Here is a 15229-nt window from a genome sequence, read left to right on the forward strand (position 1 = left end):
AACACTGTCTACGGAAAGATTGAACTGTTTCAGTATATATGTCTGACAGTCAAAGACATATATAATGTGTATCTAGGACTGCTGAGTTTGTTTCTCCTTGATGTACAACACTGTCTATGGAAAGATTAGACTGTTTCAGTATATTTCTGACAGTCGAAGGTAATCTATATATTAGTCACATTGATGCTCTTGATAGTTTTCTGTTCGGTGTGAGCCAAGGCTCCAGGTTGAACACTGTACAATGACCTATTATGGTTTACTTTTACAAATTTTGACTAGGATGGAGAGTCATTTCATTGGCACCCATATGACAGCTTCTAATATCTGATAATACCTTGATAATTAGCTTAAAATGTGTTTTGTGATTTTATTTCAATTATTCATCATCAATTTCTTTGTCGGTTTAAATCTATAAGAATATTTCTCAACACCTTACTGTTTCTTTAAAGAGATATATTATTAATTTGTATATTTTGACTAATTTGATACATTCCAGAATAAAGTCACATGTTTAACAATTTATTCAAAGGTTGACTGAAAAGGGCAAATTAAAAAGTGATATATTTGTTGACTTTAATTGTTCTTAAACTGTAGTCTAAAATGCAGATCTATTTGATATTTTTTAGTGTTGGATGATAGATTGTTCCAGTCTTGTATAGTATCATAAACAAAGCTGTTTTTGAACAGTTTTTAATATTTGGTATAGAATAATCAGTATGTGCAGCACTTCCAATATTATGATTATTCAAATAAAAATTTTCACATAAAGACTGTGTATTAGATACATAATTTAATCAAAGTTGAGTAACTTAATCTTTTACACATAGCATATTAACATTATCTAAAAATCACATGTAATTCTAAACCCTGGACCCAAACCAAGGAAGTATCTCACCAACTTATTCTATACAACTTGCAATTTTCTTGTTATCCCTCAGCCCACACTATTATACCATGAAGAACAAGATTAATCCAAATAGCATTGTATCGGAGTCGATGCCAGAGTCATCCTTGATATAGTATGGAAATATTTGGCATTCTATAGAAAAAACTCTATATTGTAACACAGTAATTTTTTTGATGTTGGAAACTATTTGTTCACAATATTAAAAAATAATAATCATGAGAACTCCTAAATATTTGATAAAATCTGACAATCTTATAAGGTGATCATTACATTTTACATGAAAATTGATATTTTGTCTATTTTTGTTTTTGAAATGCTGTTTTTACTAGAATAAAGAGTGTATATCTTTTTATCAACTATGTGGAAATAATGTCTGCATTTTTATGAGTATGTTAATAAATAATCAACATAAAAAAAATCATTTATGTCTTAATCAATATTGATTGACATATCATTCATATATGTTAAAAATTACAGTGGTCCAAAGATACCTCCTTGTGAGACAGTTCCTGTGCCTATCATGGATTCTGAATATTTAAATGTACAAATTAAATTCTATCAATAAGGTAAGATCTTAAATGGTCTACAGATTAGTCTACAGATTGAACACCCATAACTTCAAGTTTGAACATAAAATATTCAACAGATAATATAAATATATACTTTTCAAATTCTTGGTTTTTATCACATTGAGAGATTTACCTTTTAGGATTATTAAAAAACCAGGGACTTTAAGGTGGTATCTAACACTACAGGGAGATAACTCTGTAAAATCAGCTTAACATTTTAATTACGTGATGTTGTAAAAGAATATTAAGCTTCTCAATGATCAAAATTAGTGTTTTGTCAAACCAGTGTAGTTTGTCTGATATAATGTTTGGTTAAAATTGTTTGAAATTCTGAAATTTTTGTCAAAGGGTCAAAGTAAATACTTTGTCAAAATTTTAAGAAAAGTAAACCAGCCAAATCAATTTCAGTGAAGATGTTGGATACCATCTTAAAAAATTATTGCAATTATTTTATCAAGATATAAAAAAAAACAGACTAAAGATGACATGGTCAACATTTAACCATATTGTTGTAATCTTATGATGAATGATATTGATAAATAGTCCTGAAAGTAATAGATGTGTGTTTTTGTTCATTACATACTAAATAATAAATTGATAAAGAGTCTAAACAGTACATTTTGTACAACCAATTTATCTTTCCAATGCATTGTTGTTTTTTCCGCATACAAATAATTTAATATGGTTAAAAAAGTTATTTCTTGTCATGTATGACACTGTATCCTTCAGTTTTTTTTATCTGGCTATTAAATTGTTCTACCACTTGGCTGCTTAGGTCTTTGTATTGTGGAAAACTTCTCATTTCATAGCTATCACTGCAACCTGCAATACAGGATTATAGTCCAAAGTATAGAAATTGAATGTGCTTCTGTTGACAATATAATAATGAATGTGATTATTTGAAATGTACAATAAGTCATGTTTATGCTATGATGAAGCTGGCTATATTGATTTTTATTAATATATTTTAATGAATTTCAAGAACAGAATATAAATTTCAGCCATCTTACATTCAAATCATTTAACAAATATTTAGCAAGTAAGCATGAAAGTGAATTTAAAAAGTAAAAGAAAAGAAATAGCTTATAAAGCAAAAATATATTATGACAAAACAAGTGCTTTTCAAAAAATGTCTTGGGCTAAGGCTATTAACTTACCAAAATGATTATCCCAATGAAATCCATCAACTTTGAACTGTGTATTTTTGAAAAAGTGTGGATCACAATTTAAGCAGTATCAATGAAGATTGCAGGCATTGTCATAGATGATGAGTTCAGGAGCTGAAATAAAAAGTCTAGCTTTAAACATACATTAGATTAAAGAAATGAGTACCACATTTTGCAAATTACCTTCCAATTTTCAAGCATTGGGATAAATAACAACAATTTCTAAAATTAACATATCATATTGCATATAAATACCTACAACAAATATATTGTTTGAAAAGCAGGTTGTGACTAACATTTAATATGAAATGGAATATTAATTTGTATGGTGTAAATAGGTAAACATAGAAGGGAGATAATATTTACAGTCCTACATACACATTTTATATGTAGAGAAGACTGATAACCTTAACAAGAATCTGTAAATAAGTAAACATAAAAGGGAGATAATATTTACAGTCCTACATACATATTTTATATGTAGAGAAGACTGATAACCTTAACAAGAATCTACAAACAGGTAAACAGAGAAGGGAGATAATATTTACAGTCCTAGATACATATTTTATATGTAGAGTAGACTTATAACCTTAAAAAGAAACAGTATATAGGTAAACAGAGAAGGGAGATAATATTTACAGTCCTACATACATATTTTATATGTAGAGAAGACTGATAACCTTAACAAGAATCTACAAATAGGTAAACATAGAAGGGAGATAATATTTACAGTCCTACATACATATTTTATATGTAGAGAAGACTGATAACCTTAACAAGAATCAGCAAACAGGTAAACAGAGAAGGGAGATAATATTTACAGTCCTAGATACATGTTTTATATGTAGAGAAGACTGATAACCTTAACAAGAATCTACAAACAGGTAAACATAGAAGGGAAATAATATTTACAGTCCTAGATACATATTTTATATGTAGAGAAGACTGATAACCTTAACAAGAATCAGCAAACAGGTAAACAGAGAAGGGAGATAATATTTACAGTCCTACATACATATTTTATATGTAGAGAAGACTGATAACCTTAACAAGAATCTACAAACAGGTGAACATAGAAGGGAAATAATATTTACAGTCCTAGATACATATTTTATATGTAGAGAAGACTGATAACCTTAACAAGAATCTACAAACAGGTAAACAGAGAAGGGAGATAATATTTACAGTCCTACATACATATTTTATATGTAGAGAAGACTGATAACCTTAACAAGAATCTACAAATAGGTAAACATAGAAGGGAGATAATATTTACAGTCCTACATACATATTGTATATGTAGAGAAGACTGATAACCTTAACAAGAATCTACAAAAAGGTAAACAAAGAAGGGAGATACTATTTACAGTCCTACATACATATTTTATATGTAGAGAAGACTGATAACCTTAACAAGAATCAGCAAACAGGTAAACAGAGAAGGGAGATAATATTTACAGTCCTAGATACATATTTTATATGTAGAGAAGACTGATAACCTTAACAAGAATCTACAAACAGGTAAACAGAGAAGGGAGATAATATATACAGTCCTAGATACATATTTTATATGTAGAGAAGACTGATAACCTTAACAAGAATCTACAAACAGGTAAACAGAGAAGGGAAATAATATTTACAGTCCTACATACATATTTTATATGTAGATAATCTTGATAACCTTAACAAGAATCTGTAAATAGGTAAATACAAAAGGGAGATATTATCTACAGTCCTAGATACATATTATACAGGCACATTTGTACTTTTGACATTAACAATAACCTTTACATATATAGTCAGGCATACAAGGGAGATAATATTCACAGTCTTAGAAATATATTAAAAAATTCTGAAAGTTAATGTGAATTTTTGAATGCAAATAATGTGATTGGACCTTTACCAGAACCTTTAAACACATATAGATATGCAAATCCAGATTCAAAATTGTGCCTAGACTCACAAGGATATTTATCTTGACATTATCATTGAAAAGTAGATTTAGATCTTTCTGTTAAGTTTTTTTGTAAATATCAATTTTTATGTATACATGTAAGTGTCAAAAAGGTGGTTTATATCAATTTGATAAATGTCTTTTTAGCCTTGTGAGTTTCGTCCCTTTCTAAAATAAACTAATGTAAGTTCATATGCAATTGGGACTCATCAGTAGGCATTGCATATGATTTCAAAAAAAAATATTGAAATGTATTTATATACTTTGTATGTATGTTCCTCGCAGTTTCAATATTAAAATTTAAGGGGCTATAAATACAGATTTCACTATTTTTTTGGTGTAAATGAATTTTATCTTATTCCCAATCCAAAAAAAATAAATGATGTATAAAGGAACAATAATATTAAACCTACTCTCTTCTTTAAATTATGAGTGTAAAAAAGGATAATAAAATTTACTGTATATTATGCAAGTTATGGCAGATGTTAAATAAGTGAATTAATCATATTTTACTTCAAATAAATATTAATATATCTGACTGTTTCGTAGCTTTAAGATAGCATAAGTAATATCAATTTCATTCAAACTCAAATTACATTGTTAGCAAGTAAAGATCTGCTTTGAAACTGCTACTACACTCTGAATCTTCACTTGTGCCTTCACTTCCACTTGCTTGTTTCATTTTTTACTATTATTTAAACTTCCTTTCTGTAATCTCTTACCTAGCAGCACCTTTGAAGTATCCAGGGGATCCTCTCCTTCTCTAATGAAGATTTAAAGCCATGTTCAGTTTTAAATCTAGTTTTCTGAAAATACAGTTTTTAATTATATATATATTTTAAGTCTTACTAGCATAATAAAAAGAACAAGTTTTTGAGAGTATTGGGTGGCAATACACAGGGCTCACACTACTTCAGAATGATAGGGAGAAGCTACTTTTCTTTTAAAAATTGAGAGGGAAATAGGTGAGATTTGAAAAAGCTTTTGTTTGCTCACTGCACTACACTACAATCATGACAATGTTGTATATTTTTTACTATTAATACATTAAGGGTCATTCTTTTACTGTGGATTCATTATTATTCGTTGGATACCTTTTTCGTGGATTTCGTGGGTACAGGTGAACCACCAAATTATATGTCAATGAATAACAAATTTATTATAGGTTCGTCTGCAAAGTTTGACAAAACCACGAAATCAAATATCCACGAACATGCAATTTTTTCTCAATCCACGAAAATTGATACCCACGAAAATAAATGAATCCACAGTATATTGTTAAAATTGTACCTGGATATACAATTAAAGTAACTGTTGTTTAATTTTGTCATATCAAGTGTTTTTGTAAAAAAGGCAATTAATTATAAATATCTTTCAATAATAAAAACATACATGACATATAACAAAAACGAAAAGAAAATTGTTATATCAATTAAAAGTCAATTGAAAAACTACTATGTTATCATGTTCATGAAGCAAAGTATTTTTCATTAAACAAGAAACAACAGTTCAGCTCTGACATTTTAATATATAGATTTTACCACTGCATCGAGTGAGATAATATATTTATCCACTCCAGACAGTTAAATTTTCAATTTAAAATGTGAGGCTCGCTGAGCGTTTTTAATATTTAAATTAAACTGTAGAGAGTGAACAAATATGGTATTACAGGAGATTTGGTGGTGGAATCTGTTTCTCTTTTTGATTTTCAAACAATATGCAGGCAAATGTATTCCTTCTTTATGAAAAATCTGCAAAAATATGTGTTCTTTCTATGTGACGTCATCAGGCATGGTGGTCTTTTTTCATGCTGTCACAATAGGAAATTTAAAGGAAAGCAAACAAATCCAGCGTAATAATCGGATTTTAACCAATGATGAACTGGGATCAAATGAACCACACATGAAATTTGGTATACAATGAGTTCAGAGGGGATAAAGTCACGAAGAATTAGAGAAAGTAATTTATATTAGTGTAATTGTCCCAGAGTTCAGCAACTTTAACTTATAAGTTAAAACAATACAATGTACATATAAATGAAAATATATATGATAATCAAGAAGATCTATAAAAAAAAAATTATATGCGTGAAGAATGCCTTATTTTTTTCTTTTGGGATCAATTTTAGTCTATCATCAGTGCCATTCTTGTGTTTGTAGTCCTTATCCCAACTATGCAGATTTCAGTTAATGTTAGTCCTTTTCCAATGAAATCCCTACAAGATCTGTAGTTGTACAACAATATGCCCAATAACTTGAATAGCAGCCCCAGACAAAGAAAAATTATACAAAATAAACAATGCTGTTTTGATCTGAGCGTCACTGACGAGTCTTATGTAGATGAAACGCGCGTCTGGCGTATTAAATTTGAATCCTGGTACAAAATGAGCGTCTGGTGAATTAAATTTTAATCCTGGTACATTTGTACCTTTAATAACGATTGTACATGATATTGCGAAAAAAATGTGACATTTTTATTGCAAAACATGAACAACAAATTACTTCTTGGAGTGCGAAAGTGAGTTGGGCGCGAACGGACATAATACCTTCTGACATACACCTTTATATCACTATTAGCCTTCCCAGCTGGCCAACCTGGCCGCTCGACCTTTTGACGCATACAGCAATCACTTTTCCATTGTGGTGTCACATATTTTGTTTTATGACGTCAAAAATTTACGGGAACCTGTGTGATATCCAGTAATGGCGGACAAATAGCGATAAGGTGTATTGACTCAAGATGCAGGATTTAATGCATCATTGAAGAACACTTAATAGCCTTCTGCTGTTGTTTACACTTTAGTGTGGTTATTGTCTCATTAGCATATTCCCATTTCCTTTCTCAATTTTACTATCGGGAGAATTTTATCAGGGAGTTGTTTACAAAGCAAAAAAACACGGTCATATATTATTATTACAATTAATTATTTTTACATCCAATGCTTCCTTGGAGTCAATCCACAAATTATTTACCTTCATTTCAGCTTGAAACCATAAAAGTCAATAGGTGAAGTTACTTTCTTATTATATCGTTTTTCAAATTCAATTTAAAATCAGTACTCGATAGTTCTATTTATTAACCCAAGATTAAAATTCTTATTATTTTATCTCACCTCTGAAGAGTACATAATTGCAACAGCGAATTTCATTGGTTAAAATCACTGTGACGTCGGAATCCGGGTCCGTTCGCCCTGATTCACCTTCGCCATACTACGTGTTCGCCCTGATACCTGTTCGCCCAGGGTCCATTCGCCCAGATTTTTTTTTCTTTCTATTTGTTGTCCAGTCGCATAATTTTAAGTATTTGAACAAAATATGTTAAAGTTTGTTAACAAATTGACAGAATATTTATATTGCCGCAATCATTTTGTCATTTTCTCTTTGATTTACAGAGTAGAATTGGTATACAATGTATTTCTCTTTATTAATATTTGTTAACAAAATAATTGTATTCAGTCAATCATAAATGTATGCAGTATAACTGAGACTAGGACTGTCTCCGAGTATAATAATGAACTTGTAAATCCGTTTCATGATTTACAGTTCGTACATCATTGTGTTTATTAATTTCAAGCTGAATATTTTATCAAAACAATAAAACGTTTGATTTTTATTAATAATCCATCAAAAGTCAAGTATCACAATATTCAGTGATCCGAATTATTTTGTCATTGAACAATTAACGATCCTAAACAAGCCATAATCTTTTAAATATTTTCCCGTTTCCATAAATTTCAAGAATATATACGGTAACCATAGAAATATCTGAATAAGTTTTTTCAACTTCAATGCCCTGCATGAATATCATTATTTTTTAGTAGGGCGAACAGACTCTCTGGGCGAACTAACTCAGGGCGAACGTACCCAGGGCGAACATGTTATTAGGGCGAACGATCCCGATACCGTGACGTCGCAGTCCTTCAGTTCAGTCCAACCACATATTTTACGCTTGCTAATAACTCATATCTCTGAGCTTCTGTTTATGTACCTCTGCTTTCTTGTAGCACTTTGTTAAGTTGCGTTGTTCTCTTCTCAGTTTTGCAATTTCACCGACTCTTCTGTTCTCTTTCATCACCTGACTTTTACCTTTCTTCTGTTCTTCATTTCCAAACCTGTCTTTCCCCATTGCGTAGATAATAGTACGCATTGCTTTACCTTTCTGTCTTCCTCTCCTACCAGTGCTGATTGTAACACTTTTGATGCATCTTCGTCAAACTGGACCCACTCTTCCTTTGAAGCTACTGTTGGCCACTTTATCCGTAGTGTTGGTGGGTCTCCTTCTTTCTCTTGATGTTTCTCTCCTTCTTTCCCTTGGTGTCTCTCCTTCCCGTTGACTGTTAAGATCCATTCCTAACTGATCATGAGCTTCGTCTTCTTCTATGACTTCCTCCTCTTGTACATGGAGGTGTTGAACACTGTGGTGTGTTTCCTGGTTCATCTCCTCCTCGTTCTCATCAGGTTGCCCTTTGCGTCGTTCAAGAATCGGTGTCACTGAACAGCCCATCTTTGTGCGATGGATATTAAGTCCTTTCTAATTCTTACATATCTTCCCACAACTACAAACCCTTGATGTGTCCATTTCCTGTCTCGTTGTCCGTGTTTCAGTTCCAGTTGTTTCCGTTGTCCCTACTGTTGGTCTTTCCTTGTTGTCACCATCCTATCCATGGTTGCCAATTAGTCTTTCCTAATAATCACTGGAGTCTCCAGATGTGTGAATACCTTAAATACAGTGTTTCCACTGCTCAGCTGGTTCCATCATCAGGTGGATCCCCTCTCCTCGACTGTTTCGGCGCTGTTCACGACAATCTCCATGGGGTGCGCCGACTGAGCTGATCAGGCTCAGCCAGGAACCAGCTAGCTCTTCCACTGCTCTTCCATCTACCTCCATACCCAACCAGAAGCTTCCTCTGCCTGTCTCTGCCAACTCTTCCTACCAAGCATATGTAACTTAGTACATTATACTTAAGCCAAATTTAACATTAATATATCTTTTACGTTAACGTTGTTATGCTCCTTGTGTATTATTGGTATGTATTGTTTATATCGCCTTTAAATGATAATACACATTATTAATATGTCATCTACCTTGTTAATCTTTTCATAACAAAGGTTACATGTATATGCACTAGTATATAGAAATCAGGCAGCATAAATATATGGACAACTCAAGTCATTTATTCTTATTTCTTTTTGATAAATGCAGTGACAATACAAATGAAACAAGCTTACATCTTTTTAAAGAATGAAACATACAGAATCAAAACAGTGTCAAGTATACAAGATACAAACCAAAGATGATCCTGAATATACTAGTACATGTAATGTTTTCCATTGGATATTATGCAAATAACAGTATTAATATAATGTTTCTTGCAAATTATGAATAATCATTGGTCAATCAGAATTCTTGATTCATTATGTTTTTGCTTTATTAGGTAAATTTTCAATAGCATATTGGTCAACATCATATGTATCTGGTCTACTGTTGGTATGTGTGGTCATCATACATTGGTCACTTAAACAGGACTTATTTTCATGGTTTTGTGATTTTGTCTTTGGTTTTAGGAGGCATTTGAGTCAGTTTCTACATTTTCATGGACGTACAAAGAACTGTCATTCCCATGGGAATTATCTGTGCTCCTCATCTTGTCCACTAGTTTTTATCATTCATATGAGGCTGATTTTAAACTTGAGCTTCTTTATAGGAAGAATGACAAGAGAGTAGGATTATCCTACACATTCACAGATGCTTATAGATGAGCAGGAACTGCTTACCCTTTCTGAGCACCTAAGATCACTCCTGGTTTTGGTGGGATTTGTATTGTTCAGTCTTTTATAGTATTCTGTTGTTTTTCTTTTGGTCTTCCTTCAATTTTTTTTCCAAGTCATTGTCACAACATCTTAAAAAACCAGATGCTCCGCAGGGCGTAGCTTTATACGACCGCAGAGGTTGAACCCTGAATGGTTGGGGCAAGTATGGACACAACATTCAAGCTGGATTCAGCTCTAAATTTGGATTGTGATTAAATAGTTGACACAGCATAGGTTTCTGACACAGAATGAATGTGTTCTAATGAAATTATTTTTTTTGTTTTCTCTTAGAGCAATTCACTATGCTGTTGAATATTATTCCTCTCAAAAAAATGTTTGAAGAAATTTTCTTTTTATTTATGAAATTTCAAATGAGAAAATTGAACCCAATTTTTTTAATCACATCCCCCTTTCCCTTATTCCAAAACTAATCTCAATTAAAATTTCTAATGGAGTTTGCAACAATTACTACTCATTTAAATACATCATAAAATGTTAAGATGTAAAAAAACTGCTTGTTATCACTGAATGGTAAAGATTATTTTAATTTATCAGTTGGTAGTAAAAAGTGAATGTATATATAACAAAGATTTAAGTTGATTCTGGACAAAGAAAGATAACTCCAAATAAAAAAATTCTTACAATTAGATATTTCTTGCTTACTATTCTGGACAAAGAAAGATAACTCTAATTAAAAACAAAATTGCTATTTCACAATATTTTGCAATAAGATATTTCTTGCCATTGCGCAATACTGTGCAATTGAAAAGACTTGCTATTGCACAAAACTTAATATAAATTTAGATCCTGATTTGGACCAACTTGAAAACTGGGCCCATAATCAAAAATCTAAGTACATGTTTGGATTCAGCATATCAAAGAACCCCAAGATTTCAATTTTTGTTAAAATCAAACTAAGTTTAATTTTGGACCCTTTGGACTTTAATGTAGACCAATTTGAAAATAAGACCAAAAATGAGGAATCTACATACACAGTTAGATTTGGCATATCAAAGAACCCCATTTATTCAATTTTTGATGAAATCAAACAAAGTTTAATTTGGACCAACTTGAAAACTGGGCCGATAATCAAGAATCTAAGTACATTTTTAGATTCAGCATATCAAAGAACCCAACCGATTAATTTTTTGTCAAAATCAAACGAAGTTAAATTTTGGACCCTTTGGACCTTAATGTAGACCAATTTGAAAACGGGACCAAAAGTTAAAAATCTACATACACAGTTAGATTCGGCATATCAAAGAACCCCAATTATTCAATTTTGATGAAATCAAACAAAGTTTAATTTTGGACCCTTTGGGCCCCTGATTCCTAAACTGTTGGGACCAAAACTCCCAAAATCATTACCAACCTTCCTTTTATGGTCATAAACCTTGTGTTTAAATTTCATAGATTTCTATTTACTTATACTAAAGTTATGGTGCGAAAACCAAGAAAAATGCTTATTTGGGTCCCTTTTTGGCCCCTAATTCCTAAACTGTTGGGACCTCAACTCCCAAAATCAATACCAACCTTCCTTTTGTGGTCATAAACATTGTGTTTAAATTTCATTATTTTCTATTTACTTAAACTAAAGTTATTGTGCGAAAACCAAGAATAATGCTTATTTGGGCCCTTTTTTGGCCCCTAATTCCTACACTGTTGAAACCGAAACTCCCAAAATCAATCCCAACCTTTCTTTTGTGGTCATAAACCTTGTGTCAAAATTTCATAGATTTCTATTAACTTAAACTAAAGTTATAGTGCGAAAACCAAGAAAATGCTTATTTGGGCCCTTTTTGGCCCCTAATTCCTAAAATGTTGGGACCAAAACTCCCAAAATCAATACCAACCTTCCTTTTGTGGTCATAAACCTTGTGATAAAATTTTATAGATTTATATTCACTTTTACAAAAGTTAGAGTGCGAAAACTAAAAGTATTTGGACTACGACGACGACGACGACGCAGACGACGACGCCAACGTGATAGCAATATACGACGAAAATTTTTTCAAAATTTGCGGTCGTATAACAAGTTTGAATGTCCCCTTGGTACCTTTTGCCTCTCTTTTTCAAAAATTTAATAAAGTTAATTATAAGTCTTACAACTCATGTCTCATTTATAGTTCTAGTCCTTTCCTACCAAACAAAAGTTAATTATAAGTCTTAAAACTCATGTCTCATTTATAGTTCTAGTCCTTTCCTACCAAACAAAAGTTAATTATAAGTCTTAAAACTCATGTCTCATTTATAGTTCTAGTCCTTTCCTACCAAACACATCATTACTCAGAGACTGTTTGACACAAATCTTTTATACTTAGTAAGAATTAATAGCTGTCATATTATCTTTATAGATATAAGAAGATGTGGTATGAGTGCCAATGAGACAACTCTATTCTTTATTTAAACAGCACAGGATATTTTGCTATGGTGTAGCCTTCTAGTTATCAATTCATTTTAATACATACTACAAACAGAATTCTTTTATATCATCTGTTGAATATAGTTATAATATCAAAGGTACCAGGATTATAATTGAGTATGCCAGATGTGCGTTTGGTCTAGATAAGAATCATCAGTGATGCTCTTATCAAAATATTTATAAAACCAAACAAGTACAAAGGTGAAGAGAATTGAGGATCCAAAATTCCAAAAAATTGTGCCAAATAAGGCTAAGGTAATCTACGCCTGGGATAAGAAAATCATTGAAGCTGTACCAGAAGATAACAACCATCTTTTGATGTTCATGACTCAAGCATGTAAAAGTACAGGATGGCAAGCACTTCCATCAAATCAATGAGTTGATAGACTGTACCAGCCAAGTGTGACATAAATAAGGGACAAAATCTTTTAATCACTGAGCAGTATCACAGTTACTCAGTTTCAAGTGTGAAGCAGAATATGCTTGCCAATCCAAAATAACAGCCATTGATGCTGCAGGCAAAGCAACACCAATATATTGCTTCCTCGACTATTGTCACTGGCACGATAAAAACATCAGTGGTAAAATATTATTAGTTATCAAAAGTACCAGGCTTATAATTTAATACGCCAGACACAATTTTGTCTACATAAGACTCATCAGTGACGCTCAGATCAAAATAGCTAGAAAGTCAAACAAGTAAAAAGTGTATTTTTTAGAAAATTCCAAAAAGTTGTGCCAAAAAGGGGAAAGGTTAGCTATGCCTGGGATAAAATAATTCATACTTTTACAAACAGTAAATTTTTAACTAGAGGCTCTAAAGAGCCTGTGTCGCTCACCTTGGTCTATGTGAATATTAAACAAAGGACGCAGATGGATTCATCACAAAATTGTGTTTTGATGATGGTGATATGTTTGTACATCTTACTTTACTGAACATTCTTGCTGCTTACAATTATCTCTATCTATAATGAACTTGGCCCAGTAGTTTCAGTGGAAAATTGTTAAAAATTGACTGTAAAGGACAATAACTCCTTAGGGGGTCAATTGACCATTGCGGTCATGTTGACTTTTTTGTAAATCTTACTTGCTGAACATTATTGCTATTTACAGTTTATCTTTATCTATACTAATATTCAAGATAATACTGTGGATTCATTTATTTTCATGGGTACCAATTTTCGTGGATGAAGGAAAAATGACATGTTCAAGAATATTTAATTTCGTGGTTTTACCATAGTCTGCATACACACCTATATAAAATCTGTCATTCATTGCACATTTTATTTCGTGGTTCACCTGTACCCACGAAATCCATGAAAAATGATATCCAACGAATAATAATGAATCCACAGTAACAAAAAACAGCAAAATTTCCTTAAAATTAACAATTCAGGTGCAGCAACCCACATTGGGTTATCCGATTTATCTGAAAATTTCAGGGCAGATAGATCTTGGACCTGATAAACAATTTTACTTCATGTCAGATTTTCTCTAAATGCTTTGGTTTTTGAGTTCTACACCAAAAACTGCATTTTACCCCTATGTTCTATTTTAAGCTGTGACGGCCATCTTGGTTGGATGGCTGGGTCATCGGACACATTTTTAAAACAAGATACCCCAAAGATGATTGTGGCCAAGTTTGGATTAATTTGGCCTAGTGGTTATAGAGGAGAAGATTTTTGTAAAAGATAACTAAGATTTACGAAAAATGGTTAAAAATTCACTATAAAGAGCAATAACTCCCAAAGGGGTGAACTGACCATTTTGGTCATGTTGACTTATTTGTAAATCTTACTTTGCTGAATATTATTGCTGTTGACAGTTTATCTTTATCTATAATAATATTCTAGATAATAACCAAAAACAGCAAAATTTCCTTAAAATTACCAATTCAGGGGCAGCAACCCAACAACGGGTTGTCCGATTCATCTGAAAATTTCAGGGCAGATAGATCTTGACCTAATAAACAATATTACCCACCTAATAAACAATATTACCCCATGTCAGATTTGCTCTAAATGCTTTGGTTTTTGAGTTATAAGCCAAAAACTGCATTTTACCCCTATGTTCTATTTTTAGCCATGGTGGCCATCTTGGTTGGTTGGCCAGGTCACCGGACACATTTTTTAAACTAAATACCCCAATGATGATTGTGGCCAAGTTTGGTTTAATTTGGCCCAGTAGTTTCAGGGGAGAAGATTTTTGTAAAAGTTAACGACGACGACGAAGGACGACGACGAAGGACGACGCCGGACGCCAAGTGATGGGAAAGCTCACTTGGGCCTTTTGGGCCAGGTGAGCTAAAAATGACCATATAATTGATATTCATGTCAACAGCAAAGTGCTGACTACTGGACTGGTGATACCTTTGGGGACAAAACGTCCACCAGCAGTGGCA

The 15229-nt window shown here is 32.2% G+C and overlaps 1 long non-coding RNA gene across 1 annotated transcript; it reads right to left on the reverse strand.

Moving 5' to 3' along the window:
- Positions 1 to 775: 775 nt before the first annotated feature.
- On the reverse strand, positions 776 to 7687 carry LOC134725110 (uncharacterized). The gene is made up of 4 exons (XR_010108518.1): positions 7569 to 7687; positions 5319 to 5402; positions 2634 to 2756; positions 776 to 2298 (listed from the first exon to the last, which is right to left on the reverse strand). It is a non-coding gene; the product is annotated as an uncharacterized LOC134725110 (long non-coding RNA).
- Between the last annotated feature and the right edge of the window lie 7542 nt (positions 7688 to 15229).

The sequence above is a fragment of the Mytilus trossulus genome, chromosome 1 (assembly GCF_036588685.1).
Source record: "Mytilus trossulus isolate FHL-02 chromosome 1, PNRI_Mtr1.1.1.hap1, whole genome shotgun sequence".
Lineage (NCBI taxonomy): Eukaryota > Metazoa > Mollusca > Bivalvia > Mytilida > Mytilidae > Mytilus > Mytilus trossulus.